The 26,812-nt window shown below is 33.3% G+C and overlaps 1 long non-coding RNA gene across 1 annotated transcript; it reads left to right on the top strand.

The window, feature by feature from the left end:
* The first annotated feature begins 3,516 nt into the window (after positions 1 to 3,516).
* LOC104001882 (uncharacterized) lies at positions 3,517 to 25,548 on the top strand. Its single transcript, XR_673878.4, has 5 exons — positions 3,517 to 3,588; positions 19,848 to 19,873; positions 20,700 to 20,838; positions 22,112 to 22,171; positions 25,068 to 25,548. It is a non-coding gene; the product is annotated as an uncharacterized LOC104001882 (long non-coding RNA).
* Positions 25,549 to 26,812: the final 1,264 nt, after the last annotated feature.

Here is a 26,812-nt window from a genome sequence, read left to right as displayed (position 1 = left end):
TGTTAAGTTGTATAACTTGTGTTTCAAGCTGAGTTATTACAAAAGAGGCAAAAGTTTTTTAAAAAAAGTTTTAAAGTTTATGAAGTAAGAATAGTTTAAATAAGCTAAGGTTGATTTATTATTGAAGAAAAAACTAAATAAATTTTGTGTATCATAAGTATACCATGTTTATAAAGTCTACAGTAGTGTACAGTAATGTCCTAGGCATTCACATTCACTCACCCCTCACTGTCTGACACCCAGAGCAACTTCCAGTCCTGCAAGCTCTACCCATTGTAAATGCCCTATACAGGTGTACCATTATTTGTATTTTATGCTATATTTTTATTGTAACTTTTGTGTGTTTGGATATGTTTAGATATGCAAATAGTTACAATTGCCTACAGTATTCAACACAGTAACATGCTGTGCAGCTTTGCAGCCTAGGAGTAACAGGCTAAACCATACGGATACAGCCTAGATGTGTAGTAGCCTATACTCTCTAGGTGTACTTAATTACACTCTATGATGTTTGCACAATGACAAAATCGTCTAATGACACACTTTTCAGAATGTATCTTTGTTGAGTGAATCATGAAGATAAACTGTTCCATCCCAGGAGGAGACAAACAGTGCACTCAAACATGGAAATTCTTGGGCCCATGAAAATTGTTTTTTTTTTTTTAAAGAGTATTAGATACACTTTTTATGAAATACCAAAATTGCTATTTTGATAACTTTTTTCTTTTTGTTATCAGAAAAATCAATCAATCTTTGAATTTTTTGCCTTACTAAATTAGAAAAGTGAGTATCCTCTGTGTTTTGTAATATCTTGTTGGCTCATAGACTTTGAAATGTGTTGAAATACACTCTATAATAGTGGAGAGAGAAACAATGAGACAGCTTTAGGAAAGTCATCCACAGCTGCCTAAAGACATGGTCTATGCAGACAGTGTTTTCCAGTTCCCTTGCTCACCATTTCTTTTTATCCTAATGTTTCATGTTCCAGTTGCCTCCTTGCCCATTGTGGAAAATGTTGGGTGAAAGAAGTCATAATAAGGAAAGATATCAATACATAAACCATGTGTTTTTTAATTCACTTAAATCCACATTAACTTCTGATTGAAGAAAAATAATTTGTTGTTCTAAAAGACAGCTTGTAGATAACGGGTATCTATTTGATCACATAGCAATGATGTAGGAACTCAGTGTTCAGTTAATCAGATATTACTCAGGTAAGTAGAAGAGACTAAAAAAACTTAATAAAAAATTTATCTATACATACTAATGATTTTTAAGAGAAACTGCTGGGTTTCAGGTTAAATGAGTTATGCATTTAGTGTACATGTATTTAAGATATGTACTAAGAGAAGACAACAAAAAAAAATGGAAGAAAAGAACGAAAGTTAGGATGGAAGGAGAGAGAGGAAAGGATGAAAGAAGTGGTAATGTAACAGAGACAAGTATTTAACGTGATTCATGAATTATTTTATTCAATGAGCATATGCCATGGAATGAAAATGAGATGGGAGATGTTATGTGCCTTTGCCTTCATTCAATTTTGTCTCCTGTGTGTCTCACAGTGTGACATTCTCACTTTCCTGAGTGTGAATCCAATATTTAAAGATAACAGTGAAAATTATTTTGTTCATGCCCCCTAAACACAAACTACTTTATAATGGACTCAGCCAAGAAGCTGTGATCTGTTCTGTTGCTGGCAGAAAAACCAGGTGTGACAGATTTGTTGGTAGATGTTCCTAAATGTACTCCACGGCTTATTTAAGAGAATGCCAGAGAGTAATGTTGTATAAGAAATTTCTGAGCTATGCGCGGTGGCTCACGCGTGTAATCCCAGGACTTTGGGAGGCTGAAGCGGGTGGATCGCCTGAGGTCGGGAGTTCAAGAACAGCTTGGTCCCTACTAAATATACAAAAAAAATTAGCCAGGAGTAGTGGCAGACACCTGTAGTCCCAGCTATTTGGGAGGCTGAAGCAGGAGAATCCCTTGAACCTGGGAGGCGGAGGTTGCAGTGAGCCAAGATCGCTCCACTGCACTCCAGCCTGGGTAAAAGAGTGAGACTCCATCTCAAAAAAAAAAAAAAAAAATTAAAAAAATTAAAAAAAGAAAAACAGAAAAAGAAAAAGAAATTTCTGCCTAACCAGAAGATGTTAGGACCTAATTAACATGTGCATAGCGCAAAGTCTCCCATCTGGTAGCACACAGCTTCTGAAAAGCCATATGTTTATAAAGTTTGGGCTACAGTTATTTGTTAGTTTCAGCATCAGTTATTATTTATTCCACTTCAGTTATATATTTAATATCCATCCATTTCTCACCACTCACATGCCCTCTTTCTAAGGCAGCCTGGCTTCTGTCCAAGTAGGAGTACTGCACAGGTTTCTGAGTTAGTGCTCCTGTTTCATTCTTGCTAATACTGACACGGGCATAGCATGTTTAAAGGCAATATATGCCTGTGCCTACTCCTCTGCTTGATTTACTTCACATTGTTGTTATGGTGATGTATGGAATATTTATTATGACTTACAGATTATTACTGATGTCCTTGAAGCATGATAAATGCCATGTGCATGTTTTTTTTTTAAATAAAATAAATATAGGTAGTCCTGTGTCTGGACTCTGACCCTCAAATCTAGTCTATTTTATACCTAGACTTATTTTTTTTCTAAGATGAAAATATACTGATTCCACTAGCCTGGTATATCATGTCTGTAGTATACTTTCATGCTTTCTTTCAACAAATCTAAGCTTATTTCTCACGTTTTCTATTATCCACACATCAACTATTGCTAAATATTTTTAAAGCAGTCTACTTTTTTACATCTCCATGAAAATAAAAATGCCCATTATCATTTGCTTTCTTTCCTAACACTTAATATTTCCCTAAACTATAGCTCTCGATTAAGTTCTCTCCTACATAGTTAGAATTACAATTAGTAAACAAATAGAATTCTACATATGCCTCTATTTGAATATATTTTTATTAGCATTCTACATATGCCTCTATTTGAATACATTTTTATTAGAATACTACATATGACTGTATTTGAATATACTTTTATTTGAATTCTACATATGCTTGGCTATTCTTGGTGTTTTTCAAAATTCAGTTTAAAAGGATGGAATTCATTGCCTTCCAATTTCTCTCCAGATTCATTTCCTCCTTTTTATTTCCCTAATTATTTGCTTATGGTTCCACCAGTATGTACTCTTGAGAAATGGTCATGTATGTGCTGAAGGAGATGTGCACAAGGATTACATAGATACATATGTTATAACATGAAGAAATTGTTGACATATTTACTTTAAATTAAAAACTCATTTTAAAATAATAGCATTAAAGACATTTAGATAAAATACACAAAGAGACAGATATGTCTCACAGGTGCTTACCTCCTTTCTATATACCTTAGTAAGGTTTTCAATACAATAAGAAATGCAGGGGATTTGAATCTAGGCAAAATGAAGCCATGGCCCATGATTCTTCTTTACAATGTGGCTTCTATCTGGACAGATGGGACACCAAACATTTGATAGAAGATTATTAATATGAGTGGTAGTAGGACAGAAAGACTGTCACATATTTTTGAGGTATGTATTTTATGAAGCATAGAGTCCATTGAAAATTCATAAAAGCTCCCTTATGGTGATTTCTTTCAACCACCTGATGCTTATGGCAACAATATAGTTGTTAAAAGTGTGTGGATGACACTTTTAATGTTCATGGAGGGTTGTTGATTTCTAAAATTAAATAGTTATAATAAATATGCAGGCTTACACGAGTTAACAGATTTGATTGCGCTACCATGATTAAATGGTTTCTTTAGGGAAATATTGCTGAATATTTTTGTTTGTGTTAATTTGTAGACCTGTAACTTGGAGATACCTTAAAGTACCTATTATAACATGCTGGCCATACTGTAAAAATTAAGGTAGCATACAAATGTCAAAAATTGTGATTTTTAATATTAAGAAAGATGTTGAAAATAAAGATAAATGCATATTGTGTTCTTATTCTAGGAAAATGTGAATAAAAATCAGAGACATTGTATCTTTTTCTAAAAGCACTGATGGGAAAGTCTTGAAATAAGAGGTATAGTTTAAGAAATTAAGGGCATTATCAGCTCATTTCTATAGTTTTGTTAATTCAAAGTTCATGGTAGAGCACTAGAGCTTATAAATACACAATACAATTGAATGCATTGAGAATATTTCTTCATGAGTTAATCAAAGCAATTTAAAGCAGATTACCTACCTCAAGCACGCTGGCCAAGGTTGTTAGAAAAATGGCTTGGGAAGTTTTAAACTTAGAAATAATGAGTTACACAAAATCCCAAGAATGAAACAGTAAATAGTGGAACGGTGTGCTGTTATTTTTTTTTCCCATTAGTTCTTCTACTTAACTCTCTAATAATAAAGCTAGCAAGAATGAATTATATTCATTTTATCTAGTTATAAATGAGGGCAGAATGCAATGAAAGTTCGAATACAGCAGAAAAGCAAGGGAGGGGGATATTACATTTTTTTCCTATTTTTAATTACTCTTTTAAGAAATGATTTTCCTAAAACTTTATTTATTGAAAGAGTGAATTAAGGTCACAGATTTATTTGCTAACATAGTTATCTGCTACATAGCCAAATATTGGTAAACACTGGGTTAAATTACTGTAATATTTAATTGAATCTTAACTAATTTTAACAATTATCACTTAAAATTCAAATTAAATTCGATCACCATATTCTGTCCACATGAAGGAAGGGAGGGAGTAAAATAGGAAAAGAAGGAAGAGAGACAGGAAGAAAAAGAAGAAAGGAGAAATATATAATTACCATGAAATACATAAAAACATAAAAATACTAGCAGATAAACTAGCTCAAATAAAAACTATCAAGCTGTTTAAATATCACATAAATTAAACAAAGTCAATTAAGTAAGCAATTGAAATAATTATTGATTTTGAATAGTACCTGTATTAGTCCGTTTTCATGCTGCTGATAAAGACATACCCGAGACTATGTAATTTATAAAGAAAAAGAGGTTTAATGGACTCACAGTTCCAGGTTCCTGGGGAGGCCTCACAATCATGGCAGAAGGTGAAAGGCATGTCTTACATGGCAGCCAGCAAAGAGAGAATGAGAGAGGAGTGAAAGTGGAAACCCCTTATAAAACCATCAATTCTCATGATATTTATTCACTACCATGAAAACAATATGGGGGAAATCGTCCCCATGATTCAATTATCTCCCACCAGGTCCCTCTCACAACACGTGGGAATTCTGAGAACTAAAATTCAAGATGAGATTTGGGTGGAGACACAGCCAAACTATAACAGTACCTTTGAAACACTATTTTATTTTGGTAAAATAAGACATAAGTCCTTTTACATATAATTCTACATAGAAGATCCTCATCAATATTAGACATTCTATAAACATATTAATGAAAGGAATATGCTTTTTATTGAAATCTTGACCACATCACTGGTTATCACATGCTTTTCTAAAGAGATTGTCAACTATAAAGCTACTACATGATAATAGCTTAATAAATAGGTTTAGTGACACATCATTTAAGTTAAAATGCTTTCATTTCTTTTAGTTCTTAAAATGTATTCACATATGGAACTATAATTAACTTTTAAAATAGTTCAAGTATTTGATTTAATAAATAATCTAGAATGTTTTTTGCAGTAAAAATCACATTTATAGGCACATATACAATGTATATAATTATCTTAATCAAAAATTAAACTGTATAAAATTTTTCCTATTTTATTGTATAGGTTTGTGTATTCACATGTATAGGTATCTAGATACATAGATGAATAAATATAGATACAGCTATAGACATATACAGCTGATGATTCGGGAGAACTGATAAAAGTGAGGAATCTGGATGGAGTGGATTTGGATTTCATTCTTGATTTTAAGTCAATAAGGATAAATCATAAACTGTATATACGGTACTTAGCAAGCTTGACAATTAATAAGCAATTCATAAATGATAGTTATCACCATAATCAGTATTATATTTAATAATTATTTTTTCCCTTCACTAGAATTTCTGTTTAAGAGAAAAATAACAGTCACAGTTTTGACAGTCACTTAATTTAGTAGGTAGTTTGATGTCTACCATTTAACTTTATATTCATTTCTATATAAAAAACATTAAGTGATTTACCCAGTACACAAAGCAAAGATGATAGCTGACCTTGGAAGAGAACCAAGAACACCTTTGTATTCATAATGCAGTTTCTTTTTACAACATTGTCTTTCTATTTTGTCAGGAAAAAAAAGAAATGAGTGAAAGAGGCATGAAGACTGGGTGTCAGAACTGGTTCTAAAATTTACAACTCTGTAAATTATGATACTTTATGGAGAACAATTTCAATTTCATCAGGTTCAATTGGGATAAATAATACTTTTCCCTGTAATGTGCCTAGATTATAAGAAGATGTGATAGTAGTAATTTAGCTTCTAATAGCTTGCTAGAGCTTAATTTGCAATTCATATGTATATATATTATTTGAAAACACACTTGCCAGGTGTTATTATGCTTAAAAGTGAGCTACGCAGGAAAAATATATCCATTATAGTGACTAGCTAAATAGAGGAGGGACGAGTTATAACTGACAGGACAGGTGAAGGCAAATTCTGGAAGTAAATAGTATTTACTCGGGTGTTTGCTTCATAATTATTGGCTAAATTGTATGGTTTGATTCTATGCAGCTTTCCACATTCTTATTTCACAATATAACATTTAAAAGATTCAAGTAAAAACATATGTAGTATACTATTTATTCTGAATAATAATCATGTAGCATAATATACAGTCATCTGCCCTTATCCATGAGTGATGTGCTCCAGGACCCCCAGGGATTGCCTGAAATTATGGATAGTGCCAAATCCTATAGATGCCATTATTCCGCTACATACGCATACCTATAATAAAGTTTAATTAATGCACCAGGAATAATAAGAGATTAACAACAATAACTTACAAAAAAACAAAAGAACAATTGTAACAATATGCTGTAAAAACTTATGTAACTGTGGTCTCTCTCTCAAAGTATCTTGTTGTATTGTACTCACCCTTCTTGTGTTGATGTGAAATTATAAAATGCCTCTGACAGCAGCATGGGATGAGAATGACGAAAGGGAGGGACAGCATGAGATTTTATCATGCTTTGCAGAGTGACATGAAGTTTAAAATTTACGAATTAGCTAATTAAACGGGATGAAGGCATGAGAGCAAGTAACAAATGCTTAAGCATATGGAAGTAACAGACTTGCTAACTCCAAAGAAAAGGCCAAAATTTCCTGTTTCTAATGTGCTAAATTTAGTAATAAAAAAATTATTAGACACAAGTGAGGTCACCATTGTGGCAATCTTGGGAGACACAGATGAAATGTAAATTCTCATTCCTGTAGAATAGGAATTTGGATAAGCACTTTAAGAGCGCTAACCCACAGTTATAGAAAGCTGCCTTTAACCTAAAGCATCGATTTATAAATATAAAGACTTCTTTGGATACAAAAACTGATAAGCCCTGGTCTCAGTATAGTCACAATTCGTCTTAAAAAAAGAGACGTCTGAGCTGTAAGAGCATTCATTCCAGGAGCTAAGAGGAAGAGAAAAGGGAAACCAAACAATCCGATTTTTCTATTACCTACTTCTTTGTCTTTCCCACTCCCCAATAAGCCAAGCTTTAACTGCTGATTGTTGTGTCTACTTAAGTAAACTGTTAACATAAGTTTCCACAAGACTGTGATAAACTATTATCCCAAGGGGAAAAGTGATATTGAAAGAGCCCATTTACTTCCATCCAATTTGGGGATTTCAGGCACATTAACACACATGAAGGGGGCAAACATGTTTTCAGCATAAGGAAGGGGAGTATAAGACTGCAAATTGTTACCGTGGGTGGCTGTAAAAGTGCAAAAGATCAGCCTAGAAATGAGGCGAGCAGAAATACCCTTTCTATTCCTTGTGATTTATCTGGAGTCTTCTTTAAGGATATCTCTTAAACACTTACACGAGGTCAAATCTAGAATCTTCCAACCTGATAATTTTTGTTGGTACACTGGTAACTTGGGGCCATCTAAAATGCTTAGTTTAAATTTTGGCATAGTATTACTTTAACCTATAGATTCAAACATTACAAAAGATGCTTTTTTGAGGTTATTATTTTAATTTCTCATTTATATAATATATTATTAAGGCAGCGTAATTTAAGAACTACATTATTAGTGAAATATGTGTACAGACCAAATTTATCTAACAAAGATTTTTAAAAAATACCTCCCTTCACTGTGTCTATTCAAAGGTTGGTAATAATTGATCAAATGCATGTGGAAATGCATCAACTTGCCCTTTTGCACACCAATCAGAACATACACTCATTTTTTTAAATTTCCTGGGTTATATATGAATATAACATATTCAAATAATTTTATTTGTATTGTAAGTAATCAGTTCTTGTTATGTGCAATCTACCTTCCTCTAGTAAAATTAATTACCTAAAATTACAATCACAGGGTAGTTGGCTAGTCTCATTTTTAAGTGAAAATAAATTAAAAATACACAGAAAAATTAGAGGAATTAATTTAATTTACTTTTTCTACATAAAACTATACATATTCTCCAGTATTATTTTCAGAATTCACTTAATAGTAGTTTATTAGTTTAATTGTAGACCAAGTCTAGGCTGATCAAATACATGAGAAAATGCATCAACTTGCTCTTTAGCACACCAAGCAGAACGCAGACTTGTATTTTTATTCTTTAAAGATGGCGCCAATCTTGTCTCTGGACACTGATCAGCACTTAGACCCTTGTCTGTACACAGGGAGTCCTATGCATTAACTTTGAGCCTGTTTATCTTCCTACCATAACAAGAGGTCCTGCCTATTCCCAAGGAACTCTTATTTGTTTAACGTATGCTAACACTCTGGTATTTGCAGTGGAATGGCAAGATTTATCTAGCTAAGGAGGTGCCTAAGTTTAATAACATATAAGTTCCACTGTGGAACTGAGGTAAAATTGGCTGAAGGTGGAATTCTTTGGAGGAGGTAAGTCATCTGAATTTTATTTTTTGAAAAAAATTCAAATTTTATTTTAGATACAGGGTATATAGGTGCAGATTTGTTACATGGGGATACTGCATGATGCTGAGGTTTGGAGTACAGATCTGGTCACCCTGGTAGTGAGCTTAGTACCTGATAGGTAGTTCATCAACCCACTTCCCCTCACTCCACCCTCTAGTAATTCACAGTGTCTTTTGTTTCTGTAGCTATGCTCATATGTTCTGAATGCTTAGCTCTCAGTTATAAATGAGAACATATGGTATTTAGTTGGGTAGTCCTGTATTAATTTGCTTAGGATTATGGCTCTATCCATGTTGCTGCAAAGGACATAATTTTATTCTTTTTTATGGCTGTGTGGTATTCCATGGTTTATATGTACCACATTTTCTTTATCCGATCTAACATTGATGGGCACTTGGGTTGATTCCATGTCTTTGCTATTGTTAATAGCACAGTGATGAACATACAAATGCATGTGTCTTTTAGGTAAAATGATTTTTGGAGGGGGTGTATATATCTAGTAATGGCATTGCTGGGTTAAATGTTAGCCCTGTTTGAAGTTCTTTGAGAAACCTCCAGACTGTGGCTTCTGAAATTGAATGACTAATAAAGAACTTGTCAAGCAAAAAAGTTCTGGAGGATGGATTCGCTGCTGAATTCTATCAGACACACAAAGAAGAACTGGTACCAATCCTACTAAAACTAATCTAAGGAATTGGGAAGGATGAGCTCTTCCCTAACCCATTCTGTGTAGCCAGCAACAGCCTGATACCAAAATCTGGCAGAGACTCAACAGAAAAAGAAAATTTCAGACTAATATACCAAATGAACATAGAAGCAAAAATCCTCAACAAAATACTAGCAAATCAAATCCAGCAGCATATCAAGAAGTTCATACACTATGAACAAATAGGTTTTGTCCCTCAGATGCAAGGCTGGTTCAACATCCAAGAATCAGTAAATGTGATTCACCATATAAACAGAATCAAAAATAGAAACCATATGATCATTTCAATAGATGCAGAGAAAGCATTCGATAAGATGCATGATAAAAATTCTCAAAAGACCGGGCATTGAAAATATGCCTCAAGATAATAAGAGCTGTTTGTGACAAACCTACAGCCAACATCATACTGACAGAGCGAAAGCTCGAACTATCCCCCTTGAGAACTGGAACAAGACAAGGTTGCCCATGCTCACAACTCCTATTCAACGTAGTACTGGAAGTCCTAGCCAGAGCAATCAGGCAAGAGAAATAAATAAAAGGCACCAAAATAGGAAAAAAAGAAGTAAAACTATCTTTCTTCACTGATGATATAATTCTATAATTAGGAAATGCTAAAGACTGTGCCAAAAGACTCCTAGAATTGATAAACGACTTTAATAAAGTTCTAGGATATAAAATGAATGTATAAAAATCAGTAGAATTTCTATGCACCAACAATGTCCAGACTGAGTGAAACCAAGAACACAATCCCACTTATAATAACCACAAAAAATAGAAATACCTAGAAATATATATAACCAAAGAGGTGAAAGATCTCTGCAACAAGAACTGCAACACATTGCTGAAAGAAATCAGAAATTACACAAATAAATGGAAATACATTCCACTATTGATTGGAAGAATCAATATTTTTAAAATGGCCATAATGCACAAAGAAATCTAACAATTCAGTGCTATTCCAATCAAACTACCAACATCATTCTTCATAGAATTGGAAAAAATTTATTCTAAAATTTATATAGAACCAAAATAGAGCCCAAACAGACAAAGTAATCCTAAGTGAAAAGAGCAAAGCTAGAGGCATCACCCAATCTGTCTTCAAATTATACTATAAGGCTAAATTAACCCAAATGGCATGGTACTGGTACAAAAACAGACCCATAGACCAATGGAACAAAATAGAAAACTGTGAAAGAAAGCTATACACTTACAATCATCTGATCTTCAACAAGGTCAACAAAGACAAGCAATGGGGAAAGGACACCTTATTCAAAAAATGGTGCTGGGATAATTGGCTAGCCATATGCAGAAGATTGAAGCCAGACCTTTGCGTTTCACCATATATAAAAGTTAACTCAAAATGTATTAAAGATTTAAATGTAAAAAATCCTGAAAGACAAAAATAGGAAATACTCTTCTCGACATCGAGCTTGGCAAAAGTTTTTTTGCTAAGTCCCCAAAAGCAATTGCAGTGAAAACAAAACTAGACTAGTGGGAACTAATTAAATTAAGAGCTTCTTCCCAGCAAAATAAACTATTAATAGAGCAAACAGACAACCTACAGAATGAGAGAAGATATTTGCAAACTATGCATCTGACCATAGCCTAATATCTAGACGCTCTAGGGAACTTAAAACAACAAGCAAAAAACAAATAACTCCATTAAAAATGGGCAAAAATTATGAACAGATAATTCTCAAAAGAAGATATACAAATGACAACAAACATATAAAAAATGCTCAGCATTATTAATCATCAGAGAAATGCAAATCAAAACCACAAAGAGATGCTATCTCACACCCATTAAAATGGCTATTACTACAAAGTCAAAAAACAAATGCTGGTGAGGCTGCCGAGGAAAGGAAATGCTTATACACTGTTGGTGGGAATGCAGTTTCTTAAGTCACATGAGATACCCATGTTATTTCTTATGTAGATCCACTGAATTAGGCTGATAACCCCAACTGCATAATTATTTTTTGTACCCAATATTCATTCACAAAATTTTTTCTTTCATCTTAGAATCAATACATGGGCTAGATATTCTGAAAGGTTTGAGGACCATGGCACAAATATGTGGACAAAAGAAAAATAAATTTTTATTATAACTACAGTATATTTTTCACTTTTAAGAGAAATGTTTTATCTGCCCTTTAAGAAAGCATAATGGTTTGTTTATTTATTTATTTATTTATTTTGAGACAGGGTCTCATTCTGTTGCCCAGGCTGGAGTGCATTGGCACGATCTCGGCTTATGGCAACCTCCGTGTCCTGGGTTCAAGTGATTTTCATGCTTCAGCCTCTCGAGCAGCTTACAGGTACCCATGATGGCACCTGGCTAATTTTTGTATTTTGGGTAGAGATGGGTTTCACCATGTTGGTCAGGCTGGTCTCAAACTCCTGACCTCAAGTGATTCACCCGCCTTGGTATCCCGAAGTGCTGGGATAACATGCGTGAGCCACTGTGCCCAGCCGCATAATGGTTTATTTTATATTATTTACTACTTTCATATTTTGCATATAATCGTGATGATTTTAGAGCTCATCAGAAAGAAAACCCTATTTAAAATTACTACGTGATGTTTTATTGACAAGGCACAGTGGACTTCTACACACACATGCCCACATCACACAGAAACATATATTTTACCTTCCAATTTACAATAAAAGAGTAATGAAATATAAATTATAGAATATCTTTAAAACAAAGAATTAACTAAGATATTTTTCTCTTAGCTGTTTCCATTGAATGACTTTTGATGTAATCTATGATTAATGTAGAATTGACCACCTTGTTTTCTTTAAAACTTCTTTTTACCAAACCTAATTTCTTGATTCCATTCTGTATTTAAAGCTCAGCTATGTATATTGATCAAACTGACCTCGCCCAAAATAAAACGGAAATATACATAATTTGGACATATGGTTTTGCTCTTACATTCCACATTAGATATGTCATTTGTATTTGAAGCACGATATTGACCTCAAATTATGAATCACTCATACAAATATATGGCATTCCCCTGTCTCTGGCCCAGCTTTAGAGCTGCCAACCAGCCATTTAAGTTAACACAATGAAACAGCATAAATGATATTGTCCACTGTTTATTTGTAATTACTTAATTCACATTTTCCAAGGATATAGGTAACAAAAACTTGTGGGCCTTCTGTGATGGATGACTCTCAGTGTAATATTTGATTACTTCAGAGGACATCTCATCATAACTTGGCTTCATTTCGGAACTTTTTTTAGGATGAGAGTAAAGAAAACATAAAATGCAGTCAACAGGAAGATAAAATTGATTTTCAAGCCAAGATAAAACTATAAGTCATTCACCCCTCATAATCATGACAAGGTTTTAAATACACATCAATCCCTAAAATATTTTAGAGAAAAAAGGGAAATTAGCACTAAATAGAACAATAGTAATTTTTTGGAGAACAAAAATGCAGCAAATAAATGAAATATGATGTTCAAATATAGAATAAAGTAAGGTTATTGGTTTAGAGGCAGGGTTGAAAACCATGGCACATAATACATACAGGGGACTATTTGCACCAGGTTATCCTAAAGTAATTGAAAACTGAATTTATTTTTTAAGTAATTATCTAAGTAAGAATATATATATTAATATAATATGTAATATTTATATATTAAAGGTTAGAAAAACTATTAAAATGTAATCACTGCTCTAAGGGGCAGTTCAACTCTGGAATAGAAGCAAAATATCTTTGAAATCAAATTTGTAACAAATTTTTATTTGATTTAAATATTTCAGGTATTGTTTTATGGCAATTCACACATCAGTTTGCATCACTTGCTACCTTTCATGAGTTGATGACACAGGAATGTACATAAGAAAATGTGAGAAGTTCTTCTCAAGAGCATATATTTTTCATAAAAGTAGGTAAACAGAAATGATTTTCTTAGCGTTAAGCAATATCCCATCAAACAGTAAAAATTACATGATTTTATTATGCATTACATTTGTGTCACCACGGGATGGATTTATTTATTTATTTTTGACATAATTATAGATTCCCCTTCAGTTGGAAGAACTAATACCGAGAGAAAATCTATATACCCTTCACCCAGTTTCCTATGGTGGTAACCTCTTGCATAGCAGCAGTATAATATCAAAACCAGAAAATTGACATTGACCTGATCCATCCACCTTATTCAGATTTCACCAGATTTACATGAATTCTTGCGTGTGTGTGCATGGATATGTGTGTATGTGGCCTTAGTTCTATGCAATTTTGTCCCATCTGCAGATTTGTTTTACCACCCCCTCACAGTCAATATACAGGACAGCTGCATCATAAGGATCTCCTTTTGTAACCTTAGCCGCTTCTAACCTCTGCTTCCTAATCCCTGGCAATAACTAACCTGCTCTGAATCTCTGTATTTTTATTATTCCATGAATGTAATATAGATGCAATTGTACAGTATGCAACCTTTTGAGATTAGCATTTTTAGTCAGAATAATTATTTAACATCTATCTAAATTGCTATATCCTTTTTGTTGCTTTTTATCACTGAGTATTATTTTATAGCATAGATATACCACAGTTTGGTCAACTATTCATGTATTGAAGGATATTGGGATTATTTCCAGTTTTTGGCTATTATGAACAAAGGTGCTTATAAATATTTACTTTCAAGCTTAATGAATATAAGTGTTCATTTTTCTGAATTAAATGCCCAAAGTACAATTCCCAGAATATATTATAAACAAATGTTTAGTTGTGTAAGAAATTGCAACAACCTTTTCCAGGTGACTGGTCTGTTTTACATTCCGGCTAGCAATGTCAGAGTGGTCCAGCTAGTTACTTCATATGCTTATGAACATTTGATGTTAATCCTATTTGATTTTCCTCATTCTAAATGTGTAGTGATATCTCACTATGGCTTTAATTTGCTTTTCCCTAATGGTTAATGATGTTGAACATCTTTTTTATGTGCTTTTTATCAACTGTATACACTATTTGGAAAATTTCTCTTCATCTATTGCCCATTTTCTAATTGGACAATTTGGTTTTATACTGTTGAGTTTTGAGAGTCTGTTATATATTTTAGATGAAATACATTTGTTGGATATATGGATTGAACATATTTTCTTTCAGTCTATAGCTTAGATTTTCTTTCTCTTCACATGAGTTTTCACAGAAAAAAAAAAGTTTTCGTTTTGTGGATGTCAGTTTATCAGTTTTTATTTTATGGATTGTGCTTTTAGTGTTAAGACCAAGAACTCTTCACCTAGCCCTATGTCTTAGCCATAAGATTTTTTTCTTTACTATTTCATTTTTTTCTAAAAAGTTTTTCAGCTTTGCATTTTAAATTAGGCCCATGACCCTATTTTTAGTTAATTTTTTATAAAATATGTGAGTTTTAGTTAATGGATCTTTTGTAAAAGATTTTGTACTTATGGATATCCAATTACTCCACTACTATGTAGTAAAAACTTTCTCCTTCTTCCATGGGATCATTTTTACACTATTGTTTAAAATCTGTTGGTCTAATTTTTTGAAACTCTTTCTGGATTCTCTATTCTCATGGTTCTTGCTTCTGTTTCATTGAACTGAGGCTTCTCCTTCGTGAATGCCACATTCTTTTACAAATTGTAGTTACACAGTAAGGCTTAACATCTGACAGAGCAATTGATACCACTTCTTTTTCAAGATAATTTTAGCTATCCTTGGTTCTGTGCTATTTCATATAAATTTTAGAATGAGCTTCTCGGTGCTTTATAAAGCATCACTGATATTTTGATGGACAGATATAGGAACTTATGAATTATTTTGGTTTTCCTATCCATTTACACACTATATTTCTCTATTTGGGACTGCTTTGGTTTATTTCGTCAGGATTTTATACTTTTTAGCATATAAATACTATATATATTTGGCTAAGTATAGAGCTACCTACTTTCTTTGAAACACTAGTAAATAATGTTGCATTTTTAATTTCAGTTTTCACTTGTTTGTTGTCAGCATATAGAAATAAATTAATTTATATTCATATATCAATTTATGTAGCAACTGTATTTTTTAATCAATTGTATATTTCTTTATACAATTGCTCTTATATCCTGTGACTTTACTTAACTCATGTATTTGTTCTAGGAGATTGTGTGTGTGTGTGCGCGTGTGCGTGTGTGTGTGTGTGTGTGTGTGTGTGTGTGTGTGTGTATCTCCCTTGGGATTTTCTACATAGACAATCATGTCATCTGAAGAAAAAGCTTTATTTCTTTCAATCTGTATGCACGATTTTTTTTCTTTTTTTCCCCTTCTCACAGTGGCATGATCTTCCAGTATTATGTTGAAGAAATGTTGCAAAAGCAAACACCCTTGCCTTGTTCCCAATCTTAGAAAAACAGCATTTGACGTTCACTATTAAGTATAATGTTAGCTGTGGGTGTTCTGTAGATGCGCTACATCAAGTCAAAGACGTTTCCCTCTATTTCTAATTTTAAAAAAATCATTCTGAAATGGATGTGGAAAGTAGTACCATGTAAAATGGTAAGATTACTCTGATTTTTTTCTTCAGCCCACTATTATGAAGATTTCATTAGTTTTCAACTGTTAACAAAGTCTTGCATGACTTGAATAAAGTTCATTTGGTCATGGGGTATCCTTCTTTTTGCACATTTCTCGATAGGATTTGCTAATATTTTGTTGATGGTTTTATCATCTATGTTTATGGATGACATTGTTCTCCAGTTTTCTTTGCTTTTTAAAAATATCATTTTTGTTTAGATTTGGTATCAGAGTCATAGTAACTTTACAAAATAGTAGGGAAGTGTTCCCTTACAATAGATTGTAAAAAAAAAAAAAAGAGCGTAGTTAATTATTCTTTAATTGTATGATAGAATTCACCATTGAAATAATCTTATTCTGGCAATTTTTTTTTAACAGATTTCACTTTTAAATTTAACAGCTTCAATAGTTATAGAACTGTTTACACTGTTCATTAGATCTTGGCTAAGTTTTGGTAGATTTTAGTTTTCAAGAAATTGGTCCATTCTTCTGAGTTGTTGAAATTATGCATGTAAAGTTACTCTTCATATTCACTTATTATCCTTTTACTAAATGCAGTGTCTACAGTGATATCTCTATTTTATACTTGACATGTTAAATTATGTCTTCTCTCTTTATTGTTCTTCCTGCTAAAGGTTTATAAATTTTATTTTATGTCAGAGAAGTAGTGTTTTGTTCCTCCACTGGTTTATTATTTTTTCAGTTTCACTGATTTCTGATCAATCATTATTATTTACCTCTTTTCAGTTTATTTTGCTCTTTTCTTCCTGGTTTCTTGAGGATGAAACTTAGATGATTGATTTGAGAGCTTTTGTCGTTTAAAATGTAAACATTTATTGATATACATTTACCTCTCAGCACTGTTTTAGCTGCATCCCAGTTATTTTGATTTCCTGTATTATTATTTCCATTCAGTCCTATTTATATTATTAAATTTCCTTGGAGACTATCTCTTTGATCTATACATTATTTAGTAGTGTATTATTGAATTTCTAATATTTTAGAAAATTTCCAAGGGTTTCTGTGTTTTTGAAATCTAGTTTGATTCCATTGTGGTCAGAAAAAAATGCTATAAAATTTTAACTTCTTTAAATTTAATTACAGTTTTATGGAATATAATGTCTTCTATCTTTGATGAATGTTTTATGAGCACTAAAAAAATTGTTGGCTAACATGTTCTACATAGAGCAATTAGATCCTGTTATTTCATTTTGTTGATCATTTATTTCTTGCAGTAGGGTAGAGGCAGAAGTTCAGCTCTCTGCTGAGTTCATTGTCACCACAGGAAGTTGATGAAACTAAAATGTCATCTAGATCTATCTTCCATTTTCTTATTCTACTTTTTTTGCTGCTGGGTAGGGGTAGAGGGTCAGCTCCCTATTGCAATCAGTTGACTACAGGGTTGAAGACAAGTGGCGTTCTTACTGGCCCTCAGTGCTATAGTCTTGAGTCTTGAGTTCAGTCTTGATGATGCCTACTGGATGAGATTCAGCTCATTGTTAGTGCCTGCCAATAATATGGAAGGGTACTGCGAAGTGGAGTGGTAATTAGCCCTTGCTTGCAATGCTTTATTAGGTCTCATTGTTATAGAGTGGGACTGGAAGTAAAAACACCTTTGCAAAAATTATCTCAGTGAGAGAAATCTAATCTAACTGACTCCATCTTGCTTTTAACCTCACAAGCTAATTGCCTTTGTTAATTTTAAATCAAAGATGATGGTCGCTTTCCAAAACTAAACCCCTCTTTGCTCAGAGACTAAAACCATCTTTGTAAGACTATGAAAGTTCACAAGAATAGGATTATGGGAGAGCCCTGAATTCTGCTAAAATGTAAGCATAGTAAAATGATAACTGGTCATTGTCTTCTATCTTGCCTTTCTATAATCACTTACTGCTTGAGAATCACATAGCTGGAGGTCACAGGATTTGTAACTTCCCCAATTGCTCCTATAGAAAATAACACTGTTGTCAGAACTTAAGATTGGTATTTGAGATATTTTTCAGATTTTTGCATTATGGAAACCAGCTGACTCTTTCCAGACCCATGATTCATACCAAGAAACTTGCTCAACCTGTCTTGGAACCCTCTTTTAGAAACTCTCAGCACATGAAGACCATTTGGACATCCCTATGATTTCATCTCCAACCAATAAGCAGCACCCATTTCTTCATTTCCTGCCCACCAAATAATTCTTTAAAGTCCTAGCCTCTGAGCTTTCCAGAGAAAGATTTGAGATAAATATCCCATTAGCCTGCCTGGCTGGCCTTGTGTTAATTAAACTTTCTTTGCTGCAATACCTGCTGTTCCCAGTGCATTGGCTTTTTTGGGCAGCATGCAAGATTAGCTTGGCCTGTTACAGAGGTTCTTCACATCACTAACTGTATTCCAGTGACACTACTTAAGCATTTAGTTGGAGCACCATTTTTCTTCCTCGAGAAGATCAGCCCCCATTCAGTTTGCTAGCACCTACATAGTGGGAGAAGCCATCTTGTCTCCTTCTACCAAGCAAGTGGATGAGTTTGAAGATCTACTTTATTCTTGGCATGAAAACCATAAATAGGGTATGATTGTTATGCTGGTGCTTGGCTACAGTTGGATCAGTGTTGCCAAAAGAGGTCTGTGGTGATGCCACCATTTTCCCACATCTCGGCTAAAAAGCAGTGTAAAGCAAAGGAATATGGAGCTTTTTTTTCTCATACTTTTTTTTGAGCTTTTTTGTTTGTTTGTTTGTTTGTTTTATGCCTAGTGGTTATAGGACAGAGAACTTTATGATGCTCTGTGTAGGAAAAATAGAAGGGAAAGAGAAAACCTAGGGAATACAACACTGTGTGATTCCTCAAGCTCCTCTGTCCTTATGAAGTTTACCTACTTGTTTGAAACTTTCAGTCTTCTTGATTATATTATTATGCTATGTCCTGGGTCTTCTACTTGTAAGAGAAACAACCTAGGGAAAATGGAGCTAATCTATCTTGGCTGGAAGCAGATGTGTATGGATTGAATTTTAATGATTAATTATGCTGAATGAAATATTGAAACTAAATGCAAATGACCAAATATTTATTTTGAGTAAGGGGCTTTGTTTTACTTTTTTTAAATGCTGCAATGTTCCACACATTTTGAAAAAAAAAAATCTTTCAAAATTCTGAGCTTGTAGTTTTGACATCTTTTCTAGTTTTGCTGAAATAGAAATATTACATGTGGGACTTTGAGAATAATAATTATGCCATTTTCTTCATTAATATTCTTGACATCAACTCATGCAGAGTTTAATGATTACTTTCTAGATTTTAATATCTTCTATATGAACTAATAAGGCATCAACTTTAGAGTTTTTGTGTTGACTTAAATATTTAGATATTTTATGGTTTATGTATATTAATACTAGATGAATATGTAGTGGGCTTTATTTAAATGTTTCAAAGCTTTTCAAACATTGTAATAATGATTAATAACAAGTTTATATTCTGCTGATATTAGCTTTTCCTCTATTCCTTAGGGATTTTAGAAAATATAATTTTAAAGGTAAGTGAATTTTCTTTCAACTTACATATGTACAGTTTTACATACAAATTCAACCAATGTTTTCATTTGTAATTTAGAATGTGTTGCTTTATTTCTGAGAGGGGAATTCCTAAAATTTCTGTTTTAAAAACTTATCCAATATCAATAAATGAAAACAAGATGTTATCATTCCATGTAACTCTACTATATATTTATTTATCTTTAGGATACAATCAGATTATTTTTTGAATTGCAAAAACAAAAGATGTAAAGATTATAGGTGTCAGAAGTAGTTACTGGTCTTTCTTTTAATGCAATAAGCAGAATTGGAGATGAGATATTAATCCATTTATGCTGTTTATCTGCATAAAGACAGTTATCTCAAACTCAGGGTCAATTGACAATATTTAAGAATTATTGAAAGAAGCTTTTAAATTGAGATTTTTAGGATAATTATAGTCGATTTCAATCTTCTATGGGGCTTACATGATCCCACTAAATTGAGCTCTTTTAACTCAAGCAATTTAAAGGAAATCAAAAGAGGGAAAATAAAAAGAGATGAAAAACCTTAAATATTCGATGTAGGGAAGAAATAAAAAAAGTAACTACTGTTAATTTACTTTATTCAACAATAACTGGGCCCAGGGTAAAATGTTGTAAGATCTGGGACTTCTTCTTATCAAAGAATTTAGCTTGCAATGGATGTAGTAGGGGTGATTCTTCTTGGATGATATCTGAATTTCTTCAGAATTCCTATTTTCAGTGGCTTATCAACATGGAGAAGAATTTGTGTAGAGTATCATAAGATAACAATTTATCTGTGTTTATGTATGTGTTTCTGTTTAAGGGGCCAGCAGTTCAATACTACTTTAAAAATAATACTCCCTGGCCGGGTGTGGTGGCTCATGACTGTAATGCCAGCACTTTGGGAGGCCGAGACGAGCGGATCATGAGGTCAGGAGATCAAGACCATCCTGGCTAACACGGTAAAACTCCGTCTCTACTAAAAATACAAAAAATTAGCCTGGCGTGTTGGTGGGCGCCTGTAGTCCCAGCTACTTGGGAGGCTGAGGCAGGAGAATGGCGTGAACCTTGGAGGCAGAGCTTGCAGTGAGCCAAGATGGCACCACTGCACTCCTGCCTGGGTGACAGAGCGAGACTCCGTCTCAAAAAACAAACAAATAAATAAACAAAAAACTCCCTAAACATTCCCCATGAAAGTAGGGCCTAAATTCCACAGAACTCTCTCCCCAGTGATGTTGACATTTGCAGTAAGAACTTCCCTGTCCTCCTATTTTTCACATAGAATCCTAGTTGTCATTATTATAGGAACATCTGCCTTATCGTATTTGGGGTAACTGGATTTTCTAATTCTAGGTATCGAATTATGAACAAATCTTGTTTTTTGTATAAATCTTACTTTCTTAAATTACCTGCATTTAAAATTTTAAAAATACATTTTGGCTTTTTTTCCATTACAAAGATAAAATAGTCTTAAGTAGTATTTAGTTGGGAAGTCCCATGTTTATGCTAAATCTACTTACTTTTGTTATTTTCTCAAAATATTTTCTTGAAAAAATAATTAATAGATTTTTCTAAGGGTAGTTTTAAAAATAAATTGACATTTAAATAATGTAGTTAATTACATTTAGTTACTTATCATTTAAGCAATGGAATTAAGATCTTAATTCAGTAGTTATTTAACTTCTATTTCACATAAAGACATATTGTATCTCTCAAATAAAGTTTCAAATTATTTTCAACTTTTGTTAGAAATGAAGTCTTACTGTGTTTCGCTGGTTGGACTTGAACTCCTGGGCTCAAGCTGTCCTCCCACCTGAGTCCCCTGATTAGCTGGGACTTCAGGCACATACCACAGTATACAGCAAATTTTCAATTTATCAAAAGCTTAATTACATTTTATTACCATCAAGATTAGAGAATAAACATACATTGTGGATTATTGAATATAAGCATCTCTCTTTCTCTTCACATGTACACATAGTAAAAATGAACTACAGTTGTGGTTACTTACTCTATTTTAGATACTTACATCTTTCCCTTGTCAATAATTATGTTTATGTATTTATATATGTTATTTGTTATAAAAAGTAAATATTAACTAATTTTAAATAGTTTTAAAATATAGTATCTAGTATAAATTAATGAATTCTATATCACAGTCATAAGCTAACATTGTTGCTGGAATTAATTTTATTATTTATTCATATTTATAAAACAATAGCTTTTCTATTTCAGACAAATTATACCTATTTTTCTCAATAACACATGGCTACAGTGAAAGACTTCCATTTATTGGTAAGTTTTATCCTTAACTGATGGATGCCCCATAATAATAGTAGACATGGTAAAGAAGAAAGAAATTCTTATATAACTTTTTGTGAAAGCCCATGATTTAGAGACTAATACAGTGGAGCTTATTGTGCAACTTACTGTGAAATTTCCTGATTTATTATGCAGTTCTTAGAGCTTATTGAGTGTCCTTATTGTCACACTTCATGATTTACTGAGTAATACAGAAGAGCTTATCACATAACTTGATAGTGAAATTCTGATTTACTGTGAAATAGTTGTTCCAATATGTTTCTACAATGGGAAGAGTTTATCTAATGTTTTCTAATTACAGACAAGCCTCATCAGACACTTCATTTTCAAAGCAAGTAATATCTATAAGAAAGCTTTGAATATATCTTTTGCAATGGGAAAATTTCTCCCTTCAAAATGATCATTTATCCTAATTTCTGAAGCATTTAAGTCTGGGAGTTGGCCCCAAGAAAATGAAAGGCCATTTCTACTTTATTTAATAATGTGCCATGATGACACACAGTTGATGATAGTTATTTTTCGAGAGACTAAAGTTAAATTTTTCTAAAAATAATAAAGTCAGTACCCTTGAATGAATTAAAGGTCTCAAATTATTTTTATAATACCTGGCTTAACTGTTTCTCTCTTTAACTTACCATTAAGCAAAGCCTTAAGGGAGAAATTTTATAATTTGATAGTATGCAAAATTGTAAGTTTATAAATTACCACTAAAACTGTAATGCTTTTATAATATGTTTATGCTAGTTTTTGCTTCAAATATATGAGGAAATTCTATAACATGAAATGTTTTACTAATTTTTAAACTTTTTTGTTGAAGTCATTTTTATTTCTTAAACTTTATATAAGCTTAACAGTAATTAAATATCTGTAATGCAAATAAGTAACTTAACTCTTGAAAGAATCTATGACTTTGATGTTTAATTTTGCTTATCTGAAAACTAAATTGTGCAAATGAGGATTATTTCATTTAATTTCATTTAATCTATGCATATACTTTGATATAGAAGATATTAAATGTAGATTGTATGCAATTATAAAAATCAATACTCTATATGCCCAAATAGAATATCACTCATAGCTTGTAGAATGCTCCCAGGGAACATGAAAAACACAGAGAATTATTTTTACCAATTAGCATGTCTACAATTAGAAAATATTGGATCTCTTGACATTAGGGAGAAAAGAGAAAGGGATAGAGGGTTGGACACAAATCTTTGGGGAAATTTTATAGCTAGGAACAAAAGAAGGAAAAGTAGTAACTGAGCAAGATGGAAAAAGATAGTTATAGAGCTAAACACAGAATCTGAGGATACAGTGCATTTTTTCACCTTAAACTTAGCCAGTTTTGAACCGTCTGGTAAGGCTTATTATTTTCCTGGTAGCCAGTAGGCAATTTGATGCAAAGCTAAAAAGTTGTTATAAAATAGGGTTGATTGACAGATAATGGGAAGGAACAAATCATATTAAAAAATGGCTTTACTGAAATCTAATGAAATATATTCCCTCAAAATGGAGTTGGTAAAGACAAAGTAATTACATAAGATGTAGATCCTATTAGATAATAATAGTACAAAAACAACAGAAGTAGACTATGCATAAAAATAGTTAATATATTAAAAGAAGAGAGCAGAAATTTTCATTTACTTTTATGAAATTAAAGACATGACAACAGAACCTTAACTATGAAAACTAAAGGGAACTATATTAAAAGAACACTACAGTTCTTTGAAGGGCATTGTGTGGTAACAGGACAATCAAGAAATAAGATGGCAGGAAGTGGTACCAAATACTGATTCCACAACATATCTTTCATCTATTATGCATTGATGAATCCCTAATGAGAATGTGTTTGTGGATATAACTCAATCACACCATCTATTATATTTAGTAGTCATTTCATTAACAAATGCTTATCAAATTCACTTCGAATATATAAATAATTATTGTTCTAAAACGTTACGTTTGTGTATGATGTACCAATGAATAGAAACCTCCACTATAACACACACACACACACACACATACACTAGCACACACTTTCTTTAGTTTCTTTTTTTTTGAGACGGAGTCTTGCTCTGTCACCCAGGCTGGAGTGCAGTGGCACAATCTCTGCTCACTGCCAGCCTCTGCCTCCCGGGTTCCAGTGGTTCTTCTGCCTCAGCCTCCTGGACAGCTGGGATTAAAGGTGCCCGCCACCAAACCTCAGCCTCCTGGACAGCTGGGATTACAGGTACCCGCCACCACGCCCAGCTAATTTTTGTATTTTTAGTAGAGACGGGGTTTCGCCAGGCCAGGCTGGTCTCAAACTCCTGACCTTAGGCAATTTGCCCGCCTCGGCCTCCCAAAGTGCTGGGATTACAGGCGTGAGCCACCTCACCTGGCCCACACTTTCACATATACTTTTTTCTTTTCTTTTCTTTTCTTTTCTTTTTTTTTCTTTCTGAGATAGAGTCTAGCTCTGTGGCCCAGGCTGGAGTGCAGTGGCACGATCTCGGCTCACTGCAACCTCTACCTCCCGGGTTCAAGTGATTCTCCTGTCTCAGCCTCCTGAGTAGCTGGGATTACAGGTGCCCACCACCACTCCCCGCTAATTTGTGTATTTTTATTAGAGACGGGGTTTCACCATGTTGGCCAGGCTGGTCTCGAATGCCTGACCTCAGTTGATCCGCCGCCCTTGGCCTCTCAAAGTGCTGGGATTACAGGAATGAGTCACCACGCCCGGCCCACATAGACATTTAAACACAATTTATTAAATAGCAACATTTAAAATTTGTACTTTTTTATTTGAAATTCACAACCTTAGTCAAGTAATAAAGCAGGGTTGAATGGACAGTATTAACTCCGCTTCATATCTCTACACTCCCTACAGATCACTTTTTGGCCTTTGGCTGAGATCAAGAGCACTACCTGAAGATGAAAGATGAAAGGAGCTGATTTGCAGATTCTCTCCCTATACATTTTTGTTGTATTGAATTTCAGTTTCATTTTATTCTCTCATATTTCATGGAATGTTACAATTACCTAAATTATAGACTAATATAGAAGCTTTTGAGCAAAAGGGTGTATGTGCTGTGAAGGTCAACATTTTAAACGATCCTAAAACGTAATTGTTTTAGAACGGGCACTTGTCTGGGTCCCACTGAATGACTCATTTTACGGCATCACATTCAATATGGATTCTATCAAAGGAAAACCAACTCATTCTCAAGAAGAAAGTCATCCTTTGCATGTTATGTATCAATGATATCACTCATCCAGTGCCGGTTATGGAAAAATAGGTTTCAACATAGAGTGGCTTGTACTGTTTATTTAATAAAGCTTTCAGAATGTGTTTCTTTTATAATTTCAAATTATTGTAAGTGTTAAAGTAGGTCCTGCAATAGTCTCTATAACACAAGAAAAGGCTTCAAGGGAATTGTATACTCAATAGCACTCGAGTGGTGTATTGAAAAAATAATGCCATTATTACAATAGCAAACATCATCAACTATATAAATATCTTCTTGTCTCATTTAAAATATGCATAGGGCTTTATGTCATCCATTTTACAAGTGCATTATTGTTTCTCACAGCAGAGACCATGTGGGATGCTAAAATTTGAAAAGCTTTCTTATGTGTATATTGATAGATTATGCATTATTAGATGTGTATTAGAGAATCATGTTTTTGTGAAAAGCCGTAAGTGCTCTATTCAGCAAAAATGTTACTCTGTTCTTCAGACTATAGAATATGTTTGGCTTCCTGTGGTAGGATTTTTAGCCAATTTGTTGGAGTCTTTCCAAGGACAGTCAGAATGAAATCAGGGGTTGCAGCATTTTAATATCTCTTTGAAGTTAAGCATTGCTGAAGCACTCAGAAATCTGCAAATTTGCCAACTCTCCTGAGGGCTTTTGTAGAGTGTTGGTAGTTAATTAATTACTCCCTAGTAATCAACTTTGCAGTGTAATGGCAACTGTTTATTTTATTAACTTTATCAAATGCTGAATGAAAGATTAACATGCACTATGTGCTGTGTTCAGTTGTAAACTTTTACTAAATTTAGCAGAAACATGTAGACACAAATAATAAAAAAGTTACCTGAATATAGATCTGAGAAAAAGGGAGCTTAACCAATAGAATAGCCACAGTACATTTAAACTTTTGTTTTTGGTAATGTTAAATTTGATATACTCAACATATTACCTCGGGAGTAGTACTAGAGTACATAACTCAATTTCCGATTCTGCTATTAAGGGCCATGTCCGTATTACATCATAAAATACATATTTTGTGAAGGAACAAACAAACATGTTTCTAGCCTCAGAAGGAATATATTCATTGATAAAACTATGTTTGCTCTTTTTGATCTGACTAATATAACTCAGTTGGAGAGGTATACTGTCACTTTTTGCCCTCTAATATAAAGGTGCCTGGTATAAAGATACCAGATAGCCCTTGACTTTGAATTTAGACCTGGTACTTTTCATTGACCATTTGTTAACTCCAGTGAATTGTCTGTGCAAGTATTGCTAGCCATATAGACATAGCAACTGGGGTGGTGGGGAAGAGAGGGCACAGATGACAATTTATTGCATCTGCCCACAATCAACTACCATTGTTCCTATTTCGCACCAT

This window comes from Pan troglodytes, chromosome 14 (assembly GCF_028858775.2).
Source record: "Pan troglodytes isolate AG18354 chromosome 14, NHGRI_mPanTro3-v2.0_pri, whole genome shotgun sequence".
Lineage (NCBI taxonomy): Eukaryota > Metazoa > Chordata > Mammalia > Primates > Hominidae > Pan > Pan troglodytes.
The sequence above is the reverse complement of the archived record's forward strand: the minus strand, read 5'-3'. Positions and strand labels throughout refer to the sequence as shown.